The 12,764-nt window shown below is 41.6% G+C and overlaps 1 protein-coding gene across 1 annotated transcript in view; it reads left to right on the top strand.

Annotated features, from left to right (window-relative positions):
* Positions 1 to 5,302: 5,302 nt before the first annotated feature.
* LOC128694331 (dentin sialophosphoprotein-like) overlaps positions 5,303 to 12,764 on the top strand; it is a 153,335-nt gene continuing 145,873 nt past the window's right edge. The window contains exon 1 of the mRNA XM_070105376.1: positions 5,303 to 5,344. The gene's annotated coding sequence lies outside the window, so the exon portion shown is untranslated. The remainder of the gene's footprint in view (positions 5,345 to 12,764) is intronic.

Here is a 12,764-nt window from a genome sequence, read left to right on the forward strand (position 1 = left end):
GCGACTGATCTCTGAATTTCATATTACGTAAAAATCTAAAAATTTACGGTATGTGAGCCGGCATGCTACGATGGGCGGCCTCGCCCTACAAGATATGAATATAATTCCCTGTAGGAACACCGTACAACAATTATTTTTGTACCATTGTGTTGCCAAAGAGTTAAGCTATTTTTCTGTACGATTAACTCAATTTCCATAATTTTTTCGATTTTTTTTCACGCGTCGCGCACGTCGTGCTCCTCCTCAGTTCTCCTGTTTTGTGAGGAAACTTGATATACATGACATGATCTACAATACGTATAGATGTACAGAAGTACAAGTCAGAAGTACAAGTCCCTGATATTCTCATAGGTATTTCTATGTGAGAAATGGCCAGAGACGGGCAAGTCATGAGAAATTTTCAAAATAGTCTCGCAGCAATTCCTCGGAATTACCAACAGACTTCTACCCACGTCATTTGGATTATCTACCAATTTTATATTTTTGAATAGAAAATTATCTTTATATACAAATTTATATGAAAATTTCTTTCTCTGAATCACGTTGTTAACGCTAACTTCCGGGTTTCCTCTCTTAGAAGCTCTTGAAAATCCAAAACAGTTTCCTTCAAATGGGAAAGTAGAACCCATGTTCCCTACCTAAACAGAACATGAAGTTATTAGGACAACTGCTGCATCTATCCACCCTGAGACCCAGTTGCACCTTATGAAACATTTGATTATTGGAAAAGAATCACTTCTTCCTAAGTAGTCAGTTAATTTAGTAGTTTTATACCGTGACGGATCTAAGTTAGGGAAAAGCTTGCTTGAGATAACAATATAAGAACGTCCGGTATCTCAAAGAATTGTTGAAACATTCATTATGTAAACTGTACCTTCACTAAAAAGTGCGTTATTATTAGCTTCGGTGAAACACTTTCCGATATTCTCACTCTTTTTCTGGCACAGTCTTGACGTCTATGTGCAGATTCATTACAGTTGAGATATTTTATCGTGAAGGCCGTGGAATTCTGAGAGACAAAGGTTTTGGGCCCCCTCAGTTTTCTTTGGCACAGGAGATTTATATTTGCTACGCTCCTTGGGGTAGTTATGATGCAGATATATAGGAGCACATGCATCTGTGGCTTGTGCCGTTTCCGAAGCTGTGTGGACATTTCGTTCTTTTATAAATATTCGTAAATAAGAGGTTACAGACGAAAGGAATTGATCCCTTACCATCAGGTCTCGTAATGAGTCGAAGTCGTGGTTGACTGCAGCGCTATCAGTCCAAGAATCAAACAATCTGATAAGAATTGTTAAGTACTACATGTAATTTTGATTTGGAGTTATTCTAGCATGACGAAACTCCGACCTGCAGTCATGAGTGGTTTTCTTGAAAGCGTAAAGTATGGTTTTTTTCAGCAGACTATAAATAGTTATTACCTCAGAAGGTAAAGTAGAATATACATTTAAAGCTGATCCCGACATAAGTAACCCAAGCCTAGTAGCCCAAGAATCTGATGGCCAGTCACATAGAGTGGCAGTGTTCTCAAATCTGATAAAATATGCCGAGATGCCATTCTGTTCTGTAAAAGGTGGCATTTGAAACATTTTAATATCTGATTCGTGGGAAGGGTACTCTAGTACCCTTTCTCCTATTTTCTGTTTAGAAAGTTCTGTCTTCTAGGTTTCTAACTCCAAGCTTAACTGCTCCATTTCCTTCTGCTTAGCTTGTCCTTCAATTTCCTTCATTTTGAATGCTACATCTCGTGCTTGAACTCTGTTTTCTCTAGCTATCGTTTCCTGCTCACTTTTCTACTCACGAGCAATCCTTTCCTGTTCTTGTCTCTCTTTGCGAGCTAGTCTTTCCTGTTTTTCTTTTCTTCATGAGCTAGTCTTTCCTGTTCTTTCTCTTCTTCGCGAGCTAGTCTTTCCCGTTCTTCCCGTTTAGCTAAAGCTAGTCTTTCCAATTTTTCCCTCTTAGCTATAGCTATCTTAGAAGAAATATAGCTATCAAGGTCCTGCCAAGTAAATCCCATTTCCCTTCAGCTCTCGACCAGAAATCCAAAGAATCCATGTTAAGAAAGAAATATTATGCAAACAAAACTTGGCCAATCTGTACTAAGACAAACTAATAGAAGAAACGGCAGTTTCAGAAGAGGGACACAGCGTCCGTACACTTTATTAACCTTCCCACAGAAGGAGATGAACCAAATTTTCCTTCTTGGAAAAACACAATTGTGAGCTCAACACCCTTCACAATGTTAAATACACACTTAAATACAGAAAGGGTTATTATCGGAGTCCCCCAGGTCCAACAGTGGGCAAACACCTGAACCGAACCTTAGAACCAACAACAGTAAGTCTAACAAGACTACCAGTAATGACTTGACACCACTTCGTAGGAAATGACGATACTCACTCACCCTTTACTGTCTTAACTAAATAATATATATGTATATATATATATATATATATATATATATATATATATATATATATATATATATATATATATATATATATATATATATATATATATGTATAAACTTGTAGAAGGAACCTAGTACGAATTCTGAATACTGTCCTTCAGTGGATGCTTACCAAACCTTGTCATTCTCTGAGTGTTTTTACCATGAGTTGTTAATGTTATACAGTATTTATACATTGCATCTTTTCTAACCATTTAATACAATACTAAAATAATTTAAAAGTTATCTAGGTATTGAATGCTTATAACTCAGCAGGAAGCACTTACCTTATGTACAGTAGTGGATGTTTCAAGCACTGCCCGATTAAATATTGTATTTTTCTTAAATATTGGTACTCATGATCAGTTGAAAAAACCCCGAGAAATCTTAGCTGACTTAATCTGATAGCAACACAATGAAGTGTGTGTGGGAACGTTGTCATTTATGTGGGAAGATTGTCAGATGTGTTGGAAGGTTGTCAGATGTGTAGGCGGGTTGTTAGGTATGTGAGAGGGTTGTCAGGTATATGGGAAGGTTGTTAGGTGTGTGAGCAGTTGTCATGGGTGTGGAAAGCTTGTCAGGTGTGTGTTAATGTTGTCAGATATTTGGGAACGTTGTCAGGTGCGTCTGCAATATAAATAAATAAATAAATATATATATATATATATATATATATATATATATATATATATATATATATATACATATGTCCTTTGGCTTCAATAGCAACACTTTTCTTGCCGAATCAGTGAAAAATTTTGTATGTAATAATTTTGCAAAAATCGTTCTGAACCTAACGCATAAAATTTATTTCATTGTGTTTATTATTAAATTATTGTAAACTTATCTAAAATATATTTAGCTGAAATAGGCTAAATTAAATTGATCTTGTTATAATAAGGTTAGTTTCCTAAGGTCCTTAATTTTTACATTAACATAAACTAAAATATATCTTTAAATGTATAACAGAAAATTTTAGAAAGGCCTTAATTTTATATGAAATATTGCTAATTGACCAATTTTACCTATTCGGCACAATATATATATTATATATATATATATATATATATATATATATATATATATATATATATATATATATATATATATACGTATATATATACGTATATACGTATGTATATATGATCGCTAACGCCCAGAGGGCTCTTGCATTCTATTTCAGCCAGGTCTGCCGTACTTGTGGTAAATATCAGGTTCAGTCTTACTGGCCCATCTCTTCCCCTCCCTTCTCTCTCTCTCTCTCTCTCTCTCTCTCTCTCTCTCTCTCTCTCTCTCTCTCTCTCTCTCTCTCTCTCTCTCTCTCTCTCTCTCTCGTTGTATCATTACTTGCTGACATATAGTTTTTCCCTGACCACCTCCATCAACTTGGACGTCTGGAACCCCACTTCTCCCAATCATTTCTTTATGGTTGAAATCACCCATGATGAGTAACTATTGAGAGCTACGTGCACTCCTACCTGCTTGTGTTGTGGTGTCACTGTTTTATTGTTGCCTTCATATTCCTGTTTCGCTCTCCTTCTGTTAGGCAAAGTATCATAAATCACCGCCACTACTTTGGGCCTTCCTCCCAGTCTTAATTGAGCCCACTATGTAGTTGCTTGGTACATGTCAGTTCATCCAAGCCATGGAAATAAGTCACTTAGTCTGACTTTTTGAGTTATCTCTACTGTTATTTATGATAATCTAAGTAACTGTATTTGTGTACACCTGAATAACCTTACTACTCTTCAAATCTCCGCTGATTTCCTGTTAACAGTGCTACTCCTACACCCTCCCTGTTCCCTCTGTCTTTTCTTATCAACTGATATCCTACTGGGAATTAAACGTCTGATATAATTTTATATCAGTGAGAGTTATGACGTCTGGGGTTACCTCTGTTATTCACTCTTTCAACTCATTACTCTTGTTCGATAATTCATCTGCACTCAAGTTTTCTTGTCCTAGCTATAAACTGCTGCTTTATGTAGGGTTGAGGCTGGCGAGAGCATCACTGCAGAAAAAGAAGTCAAGGATTAGGTTGTTAGAGGGGGCTTGGTGTTATTGTTGGTGTTGGGTAAGTGGGAGCAGACCTTCAGTTGTGACCTCGCAGGAGAGTGTCTGTAGTGTGTCATGTGGAGTACCTTGTGGAGCACCTTGTGGAGTACCTTGTGGAGCACCTTGTGGAGTACCTTGTGGAGCACCTTGTGGAGTACCTTGTGGAGCACCTTGTGGAGCACCTTGTGGAGCACCTTGTGGAGTACCTTGTGGAGCACCTTGTGGAGTACCTTGTGGAGCACCTTGTGGAGTACCTTGTGGAGCACCTTGTGGAGCACCTTGTGGAGCACCTTGTGGAGCAACTTGTGGAGCAACTTGTGGAGCACCTTGTGGAGCACCTTATGGAGCAATTTCTGGAGTACCATGTTTAGCACTTTGTAAAGTATCTTGTGAAGCACCTTGTGGAGCAAATTGTGGAGTACTTTGTGGAGTACATTGTGGATGGTGGTGGTTGACTGGAAGGTGGGTGAAAGTAGGTGGTGGGTGGGTGGTGGTGGTTGACTTGTGGGTGGGTGGGATGTGGCAGTAGGTGGTAGTTGACTGGTGAATGAGTGGGTGGGTGGCGGTTGACTAGTAAATGGGTGGGTGGGAGGGGGTGGTGGGTGGATGGTGGTGGTTGACTTGTGGTTGGGTGCGTGGATGGGAGGTGGTGGTTGGTAGCTGGTAGTGACTGACTAGTGGGTGGGTGGTGGTAGTGCTGCTGCTGTTGGTATCTTAGTAACGTCTAGTAACGTTATAACTACCACCCTCTACTACCTGTGTTTACATTCTGTCGACCTGGAAACCCACTCAGTCTACGTGTGCCTCTGTGGTTTAAGGAGATCCTCGTCTCTCTCTGTGGTAGGTGCTGTGGTTTTTGTTTATTTGGTGCTCTTATGCTGTGGTTACTTACTGCTGTGTCGCTGTGATTGTCTAGATATGGTTGTGATGTAGGTGCCAGTGTTAGTTAATACGTTGTGATGTAGGTGCCAGTGTTAATATGTTGTGGTGTAGGTGCCAGTGTTAGTTAGTATGTTGTGATGTAGGTGCCAGTGTTAGTTAATATGGTTGTGATGTAGGTGCCAGTGTTAGTTAATATGCTGTGATGTAGGTGCCAGTGTTAGTTAATATGTTGTGATGTAGGTGCCAGTGTTAGTATGTTGTGATGTAGGTGCCAGTGTTAGTTAATATGTTGTGGTGTAGGTGCCAGTGTTAGTTAATATGTTGTGGTGTAGGTGCCAGTGTTAGTTAATATGTTGTGGTGTAGGTGCCAGTGTTAGTATGTTGTGATGTAGGTGCCAGTGTTAGTTAATATGTTGTGGTGTAGGTGCCAGTGTTAGTTAATATGTTGTGGTGTAGGTGCCAGTGTTAGTTAATATGTTGTGGTGTAGGTGCCAGTGTTAGTTAATATGTTGTGATGTAGGTGCCAGTGTTAGTTAATATGTTGTGGTGTAGGTGCCAGTGTTAGTTAATATGTTGTGGTGTAGGTGCCAGTGTTAGTTAATATGTTGTGGTGTAGGTGCCAGTGTTAGTTAATATGTTGTGATGTAGGTGCCAGTGTTAGTTAATATGTTGTGGTGTAGGTGCCAGTGTTAGTTAATATGTTGTGGTGTAGGTGCCAGTGTTAGTTAATATGTTGTGATGTAGGTGCCAGTGTTAGTTAATATGTTGTGGTGTAGGTGCCAGTGTTAGTTAATATGTTGTGATGTAGGTGCCAATGTTAGTTAATATGTTGTGATGTAGGTGCCAATGTTAGTTAATATGTTGTGATGTAGGTGCCAGTGTTAGTTAATATGTTGTGATGTAGGCGCCAGTGTTAGTATGTTGTGATGTAGGTGCCAGTGTTAGTTAATATGTTGTGATGTAGGTGCCAGTGTTAGTTAATATGTTGTGATGTAGGTGCCAGTGTTAGTTAATAAAATAATCCACAATAAACACAAACTTACCCACCCTTCAAAGAGGAAAATTCGACAAATTTTGTTAAAATAAGAAAGGGGGAAGGAATTTTTCAAGAATTTAATGTAAGATAGTTTGTACCAGTGAAGACTCGGGGTGATAGTTTGTACCAGTGAAGACTCGGGGTGATAGTTTGTACCATGGAAGACTCGGGGTGATAGTTTGTACCATGGAAGACTCGGGGTGATAGTTTGTACCATGGAAGACTCGGGGTGATAGTTTGTACCATGGAAGACTCGGGGTGATAGTTTGTACCATGGAAGACTCGGGGTGATAGATTGTACCATGGAAGACTCGGGGTGATAGTTTGTACCATGGAAGACTCGGGGTGATAGTTTGTACCATGGAAGACTCGGGGTGATAGTTTGTACCATGGAAGACTCGGGGTGATAGTTTGTACCATGGAAAACTCGGGGTGATAGTTTGTACCATGGAAGACTCGGGGTGATAGTTTGTACCATGGAAGACTCGGGGTGATAGTTTGTACCATGGAAGACTCGGGGTGATAGTTTGTACCATGGAAGACTCGGGGTGATAGTTTGTACCATGGAAGACTCGGGGTGATAGTTTATACCATGGAAGACTCGGGGTGATAGTTTGTACCATGGAAGACTCGGGGTGATAGTTTGTACCATGGAAGACTCGGGGTGATAGTTTGTACCATGGAAGACTCGGGGTGATAGTTTGTACCATGGAAGACTCGGGGTGATAGTTTGTACCATGGAAGACTCGGGGTGATAGTTTGTACCATGGAAGACTCGGGGTGATAGTTTGTACCATGGAAGACTCGGGGTGATAGTTTATACCATGGAAGACTCGGGGTGATAGTTTGTACCATGGAAGACTCGGGGTGATAGTTTGTACCATGGAAGACTCGGGGTGATAGTTTGTACCATGGAAGACTCGGGGTGATAGTTTGTACCATGGAAGACTCGGGGTTATAGTTTGTACCATGGAAGACTCGGGGTGATAGTTTGTACCATGGAAGACTCGGGGTGATAGTTTGTACCATGGAAGACTCGGGGTGATAGTTTGTACCAGGGAAGACTCGGGGTGATAGTTTGTACCATGGAAGACTCGGGGTGATAGTTTGTACCAGGGAAGACTCGGGGTGATAGTTTGTACCATGGAAGACTCGGGGTGATAGTTTGTACCATGGAAGACTCGAGGTGATAGTTTGTACCAGGGAAGACTCGGGGTGATAGTTTGTTCCATGGAAGACTCGGGTGATAGTTTGTACCATTGAAGACTCGGGGGTGATAGTTTGTACCATTGAAGACTCGGGGTGATAGTTTGTACCAGGGAAGACTCGGGGTGATAGTTTGTACCAGGGAAGACTCGGGGTGATAGTTTGTACCATGGAAGGCTCAGGGTGATAGTTTGTACCATGGAAGACTCGGGGTGATAGTTTATACCATGGAAGACTCGGGTGATAGTTTGTACCTTGGAAGACTCGGGGTGATAGTTTGTACCATGGAAGACTCGGGGTGATAGTTTGTACCATGGAAAACTCGGGGTGATAGTTTGTACCAGGGAAGACTCGGGGTGATAGTTTGTACCATGGAAGACTCGGGGTGATAGTTTGTACCATGGAAGACTCGGGGTGATAGTTTGTACCATGGAAGACTCGGGGTGATAGTTTGTACCATGGAAGACTCGGGGTGATAGTTTGTACCATTGAAGACTCGGGGTGATAGTTTGTACCATTGAAGACTCGGGGTGATAGTTTGTACCATTGAAGACTCGGGGTGATAGTTTGTACCAGGGAAGACTCGGGGTGATAGTTTGTACCATGGAAGACTCGGGGTGATAGTTTGTACCATGGAAGACTCGGGGAGATAGTTTATACCATGGAAGACTCGGGTGATTGTACCATGGAAGACTCGGGGTGATAGTTTGTACCATGGAAGACTCAGGGTGATAGTTTGTACCATGGAAGACTCGGGGCGATAGTTTATACCATGGAAGACTCGGGTGATAGTTTGTACCATGGAAGACTCGGGGTGATAGTTTGTACCAGTGAAGACTCGGGGTGATAGTTTATACCATGGAAGACTCTGGGTGATAGTTTGTACCATGGAAGACTCGGGGTGATAGCTTGTACCATGGAAGACTCGGGGTGATAGTTTGTACCATGGAAGACTCGGGGTGATAGCTTGTACCATGGAAGACTCGGGGTGATAGTTTGTACCAGGGAGGACTCGGGGTGATAGTTTGTACCAGGGAAGACTCGGAGTGATAGTTTGTACCATGGAAGACTCCGGGTGATAGTTTGTACCATGGAAGACTCGGGGTGATAGTTTGTACCATGGAAGACTCGGGGTGATAGTTTGTACCATGGAAGACTCGGGGTGATAGCTTGTACCATGGAATACTCGGGGTGATAGTTTGTACCATGGAAGACTCGGAGTGATAGTTTGTACCATGGAAGACTCGGGGTGATAGTTTGTACCATGGAAGACTCGGAGTGATAGTTTGGACCATGGAAGACTTTTGATAATAGTTTGTACTAGGGAAGACTCTTGGGGATAGTTTGTTCCAGGGAAGACTTGGGGTGATAGTTTGTACCATGGAAGACTCGGGGTGATAGTTTGTACCAGTGAAGACTCGGGGTGATAGTTTGTACCAGGGAAGACTCGGGGTTGTAGTTTGTACCAGTGAAGACTCGGGGTGATAGTTTGTACCAGTGAAGACTCGGGGTGATAGTTTGTACCAGGGAAGACTCGGGGTGATAGTTTGTACCAAGGAAGACTCAGGGTGATAGTTTGGACCATTGAAGACTTTTGATAATAGTTTGTACTAGGGAAGACTCTGGGGGATAGTTTGTTCCAGGGAAGACTTGGAACTTAAGAATAGAGAAACTCTTCAGCCCAAACTAGGCTCTAACCAAACCATTCTCACCCACCTACTTGTACAGCCTTTTCCTGAAGCTTCCTGAGAATTTGCTTCACTACCTCAGGAACTAATCAGATTCAGTCCTTCTCACTTATATATTTGTCCAATCTCTTTTTACAGCTACCCGAGGACTTAGCCTTTATTCCTCTGTTCGGAAGATTGTTCCACCCATCTACAACTCTATTTGAACACCAGTACTTGACCTCGTTCTTTCTATTTCTAATTATTTTTCATCAACCCCGTCATATCCCACCGAGGCAAAGTGACCTAAAAAGAAAAACGAGTTTTCGTTTTAAATTTAGTAATATATACAGGAGGATGGGTTACTGGCCCTTTGCTCCTGGCATTTTCGTCACCTCTTACAACACGCATGGCTTACGGAGGAAGAATTATATTCCACTTCCCCATGGAGATAAGAGGAAATAAACAAGAACAAACAAAAAATTAGAAGAAAACCCACAGGTGTGTGTATATATATGCTTGTACATGTATGTGTAGTGTAACCTATTAAGTAGAAGCAGCAAGACTGTAGTACCTGAAACTTTGCATGTTCAAGAGACAAAAAAAAAAAAATAAAGCCACCAACAATCCTACCATCATATAAAACAATTACAGGTCTCCATTTCACATTCACTTGGCAGGACTGTAGTACCTCCCTTGGCTGTTGCTGTCCACCAACCTACTACCTAGGATTTCTAAATTTATCTATCTTAAATCCGTTGTTTCTGGTTCTTGATTCGACATTCTCAGTACTTTATTTATATCACCTTTGTTTATATCCATCATCCATTTATATACCTCAATGATATCTTATTCTGCGTCTCTCAGTAGAGTGAAGATTCCAGGGTCTTAGTCAATCTTTATATGGGAGAGTCCTTATACAGATCATTAACTTCATCATCCTTCTCTATATGTTTTCCATTGTTGGTAGAATGACCGACAATGTGTTAAGTAAAAGGACTCAAGTGCAGCTAATGCGACATTTTATTGTGGCAACGTTTCGGCTTGACAAAGCTCCTACAGAGCGAAACGTTGCCACAGTAAAATACTGCATTAGTTGTACTTGTGTCTTTTACTTTACACATTCTCCTATAAATTTATATCCATTTTGTAATAAGGAGATCAAAACTGAGCAGCATATCTGAGGCCTTACTAGTGATGTACATAGCTGTGATGGTTTGTTCCAGTGGTGGTAGCTTGTTCCAGGGGTGGTAGTTTGTGCCAGGGGTGATAGTTTGTTCCATGGGTGGTAGTTTGTTCCAGGAGCGGTAGTTTGTTCCAAAGGTTATAGTTTGTTCCAAGGGTGGTAGTTTGTTCCAGGGGCGGTAGTTTGTTTCAGGGGTGATAGTTTGTTCCTGGGGTGATAGTTTGTTCCAGGAAAAATATGGGGTGATAATTTCTTCTAGGGAAGGTTCAGGGTGATAGTTTTACCAAGGAAGACTCAGGGTGATAGTTTTTTCCAGCGAAGACTTGGGGTGATAGTTTGTTCCAGGGAAGAATCGGGACGATAGTTTTTTCCATATCTTCAAATGGACTACTCAAAACAATATGAAGTTCAATGAGGAGAAATTTTAAATTCTCAGATATGGAAAACTTGAGGAAATTAAAACTGTATCAGGGTATACAACAAAGTCTAACCATACAATAGAACGAAAGAGTAATATGAACCACCTGGGAGTGATAATGTTAGAGGATCTCGCTTTCTAAGACCACAACAGTGTATCTACCTCATCTGCTTGGAAAATGATAGGATGGATAAGGAGAACCTTCAAAACTAGGGATGCCAAGCCCATGATGATTCTCTTCAAATCGCTTGTTCTCTTTAGGCTGAAATACTGCTGTACACTAACTACCCCCTTCAAGGCAGGAGAAATTGTTGACCTGGAGAGTGTACAAAGAACTTTCACGACACACCTAAGTACGACAAGGCACCTAAATTACTGAGAACAGTTGAAGTCCCTTGATTTGTATTCCCTGGAACGCAGGTGTAAGAGATACATGATAATATACACTGGGAAAATCCTAGAGGGATTAGTACCAAACTTGCACACGAAACTCACTCCCTATGAAAGCAAAAGACTCGGCAGGAGATGCAGCATTCTCCCAATGAAAAGCAGGGGCGCCACGAGTACACTGTGTCACAACACAGTAAGTGTCCGAGGCCCAAGACTGTTCAACTGCCTCCCAGCATACGTAAGGGGGATTACCAACAGATCCCTGGTTGTCTTCAAGAAGGTGCTGGACAGGCACTTAAAGTCAGTGCCTAACCAGCCGGGCTGGGGTTCGTACCTTAGTTTGCGTGCGGCCAACAGCCTGGTTGATCAGACCCTGATCCACCACGAGATATGGTCTCAGATCGGGCTGCGGGGGCGTTGACCCCTAAAACCCTCTTGAGGTATACTCCAGGAAAGAACTGGGGTGATTGTTCCAGGGAAGACTCTGGGCGATAGTTCGTTCCAGGGAAGAATTGGGGTGATAGTTTGTTCCAGGGAAGAAATAAATAACAAAAAGCCACATTACCGTTACTGGAACAATACACAAACAACCCGCACATAGGAGAGAGGAGATTACGATGACGTTTCGAGTGACTTTGTAAATGGTCCAAGTCGGACCGCAACGTCATCTTAAGTTCCTCTCTTCTAGGTGCGGGTTATTTGTGTATTGTTCCAGGAAGAATCGGGGAGATAGTTTGTAGCTGGGAAGGCCTTGGGTGATTAGTTTGTTCCACCCAATGGCTGTGGAACATAAATCTGAGACTCTTTTAATTATTCAGTAAGATTGGATACATCAACAGTGTGTTGCTGCCTTATTCTGTATTACAGCTGTAAAGCGAGAAAAGAAACTGTTTCCCTGTCATATTGTATCGCATAAGATATGTTACATACAGTATTGCTGAAAATTGTCAGCCTCAGGTGGAAGATATCAGAGGGGCAAAGAGGATATCGTCAAGTATTCTATTGAAGGTTCATCAACTATGGCATGTGACCTAGACAGTGTTAGGTCCGGCGGTATCAGGTGCCTGAGCATGTCTCAACTACCATCAAGCAACCTCTAGGAACTACGTTGCTAGTTGATCTCGATAGTCCTAGCTGCTAGTGAACGCCCTGTTTGGTCTCGGCAGTTCTAGTTGTATGTTTCTACTGGTTCCAGTGATGCAAACTGCTCTATAACAAGTGAAACGCATGTATCTATCAGGAAGGAAGGAAGGTCGAAACGTGCTTGCAGAGAAAAGGTAGCAAGCCCAGTAATGGTAGTTTGGTGAGTGAGAGTTTTGCGACACTCATTGTCATAAGTACTGGAAATATACAGTAGTCAGAGGAAGTATATGAGTAAGATTGATATCAGGTTGAGTTTTGCCTATCTACCACACGTGGGTCATGAAGCTTACCTTCCTTACGTGGGATCATAAAGCTTACCTTGTACAAGTGGG

This window comes from Cherax quadricarinatus, chromosome 6 (genome assembly GCF_038502225.1).
Source record: "Cherax quadricarinatus isolate ZL_2023a chromosome 6, ASM3850222v1, whole genome shotgun sequence".
In the NCBI taxonomy this organism is placed as follows: domain Eukaryota; kingdom Metazoa; phylum Arthropoda; class Malacostraca; order Decapoda; family Parastacidae; genus Cherax; species Cherax quadricarinatus.